Source organism: Cajanus cajan, chromosome 7, assembly GCF_000230855.2.
Source record: "Cajanus cajan strain Asha chromosome 7, NIPB_CcT2T_4, whole genome shotgun sequence".
NCBI classification, from domain to species: domain Eukaryota; kingdom Viridiplantae; phylum Streptophyta; class Magnoliopsida; order Fabales; family Fabaceae; genus Cajanus; species Cajanus cajan.
The window spans coordinates 31,863,867-31,866,528 of NC_138523.1; positions in this window are offsets into that span (position 1 = coordinate 31,863,867).

Genomic DNA, 2,662 nt, shown 5'->3' on the forward strand with positions numbered 1-2,662 from the left:
GGCACCAAAATTTGAATTTTTGAATTCAAATTTTGGCGCCTAAGGTTAAGTAAACCATACCATGGTTCTACTTAACCTTAGGCTAACCCAGGTTACACCTTTAACCTAATTTTCCCTATAAATTCTCTTTGGCCGAGTTTGTAAACACTTTTGGAATTAATTGAATGAGATTTCTTCACTTGAACTCTCTCCCTCCGAAAGTTTCCTATAACCTCACTCTACCCTACTTAAGCTCCTCTCCTTGTAGAGTTAGGTTACCTTACTTCTATCCGGACTTAGCTAGGTCAAGGCTTGGCTACTCTTGTTCTTCTTGGAGCTTCACATCCTTGCACTTCTTCCAAGGATCCGAGAAGAATTGAAGATTTCCTTGAGGTTTCTTCAAGAAGGACCTCTTCATTAATTCTTTGTGAATATTTGTAAAATCTTGAGTAGGTTTCTCAAGTGGTAAGGAATTCTTGTAGTGGGTTTCTACAAGGGGTGCTTTCTTGAGGTCAAGAAAGTGGTTATCTTGAATGTAGGAGTATATGCATGTGTGGTATGCTTGTAAAACTTCTTCATTAAGATAGTGGAACAAATCTTGATCAGGTTATGATTAAGGACTGGATGTAGGTCACATGTGGAGTGGCTGAACCAGGATAAAAGACTTGTGCAATCTTCTCTTACCTTTATCTCTTACTTTGTGTAATATCTTGGTTGTATATTGAAAAGATTGTTCTTGATTAACATGTTTGCATGAGCAACATTGGTTTGAACTGAATCAAAGTATTACATATTGTTCTTAACTTTGAATCTCATTATTGGTTAATCAAGAAAGCATATAGGATTCATTCTTCATTAACAAGTCTTTAAGAAACTTCTTTGAAAATTCATTTTAGAAAAGTTTGAATTGAAATAAAGATCCTAAAAACTCTGAAAATTTTTAAAGTGTCATAGAATCCAATTCACCCCCCTATTGGATTGAGCCATTCTTTTCTAACAGAAAACACACAGATTATTCCTTGGGACATCCGTGGCAGATGGTGACATTGTCTTTCACTTTGTTTGCATATGCATTTTTTTTTTCATTCTCATATTTATAGGGAGGGAAATCAATGTGTATAAAAAAAATAGTTGATTTTGATTTAAAGCATGCATAGGATTTTTTATAAGTGATGACTTGTTCTACCTTCTTTTGTTTGGGAGGTTTTTTTGGCGATAGTTGTGATTTACCTCTTTTTCATTTTTCTTGATTCCTTCATGGATTTTTGGTAGAGACCCCCATGTTATTGTTACTATTTTCTCTCTTTTTATATATATATATTTTTAGTGTATTACAGATGATTGATAGACTTTGAAGTGTCAATCTTATTGGAATGCCTTAGTTCTATAGTGATCACTACTAGAAGTTCTCTTATTATATACGACTTTTCCTGCGAATTTTTATGAAAAATTCGCAGGAAACATTGTTCCTACAAATTTTTTTGCGAAATTTTATCTGCAGGTAATACTTTTGTAGATAATATATTTTTGCGAATTTTAAAATTCGCAGGAAATTTTCCTACAAAATTTCTTGCGAAAAAATTTGCAGGAAAGTTTCTTACAAAAAAAATTTGCAAGAAACTTTCCTACGAATTTTTTCGCAAGAAATTCTACAGGAATATTTTTTACCAAAAAATTTAAAAAATTACTATAAATTCTATCAATAATTCTTCAACTTTCAAATGCTCATACAATGAATTCATCTGAAGCATTTGTTTCCATGCCTCCAACATGTGATACATAATATTTTAAATTCTAAAATTGTAGATTATAAGCCTAACACTCAACCATACAAATCAACTTGTAAGATAAGTGTTGCTCTAACTTATATACTCTTTAACTGTTTTATTTTCAATCGATATGGGACTTGAACTATTTTTAAAATATTAAACTTATAAATTTAAATATTTTTTTTTATTTGTCATGCGGATTAAAATTTGCAGGAAAATTCGCAGGAAAAGTTACCTGCAAAATTTTTCTACCATTTAGTAAACATTACTTGCGAATTTATTTTTGCAAGAAAATATGCAAGAAACAAAATAAAATTCTTACAATATTTTCTACAAATTTTTACCATGGAAAAAAATTTCTATGATCATTAAAATTGTAGCAAAATTTGTAAGAAATATCTGTAAATTATTTTTCGCAAATAAATTCGCAAAATATTTCTACGAATATTTTTTTGCAGGAAAATTCGCAAAAAATTCCTGCCAATATTTTTTTGCAGGAAAATTCGCGAAAAATTTCTGCGAATATTTTTTTGCAGGAAAATTCGTAGGAAAATGACACTTTTTAAGAAGTGGATGTTTAATATTTTAAATCTTTTATTGAAAAAAAATTAATGAATAAAATAAAATAAGATATAAGAAAAGGATATGATAGACTTTTACACCAAACAATTTTTAAGTAGATTAGATAGTATTAATTAAGACAATAAAATTTAATAATTTTTTAATTTGTTACATATATATATATATAGGGAATGCTAATATACTCCTACCTATTTTTTAGTGGGAGTATGTTAGCAACCTACACCCAAATTTTATGACAAAAAAATTACTCATTTCATTTGATTTGATTAATTTGTACAAAGGATATTATGGTAATTTAATTTAATTTTAAATAAAAATAAAATATTTTCTCT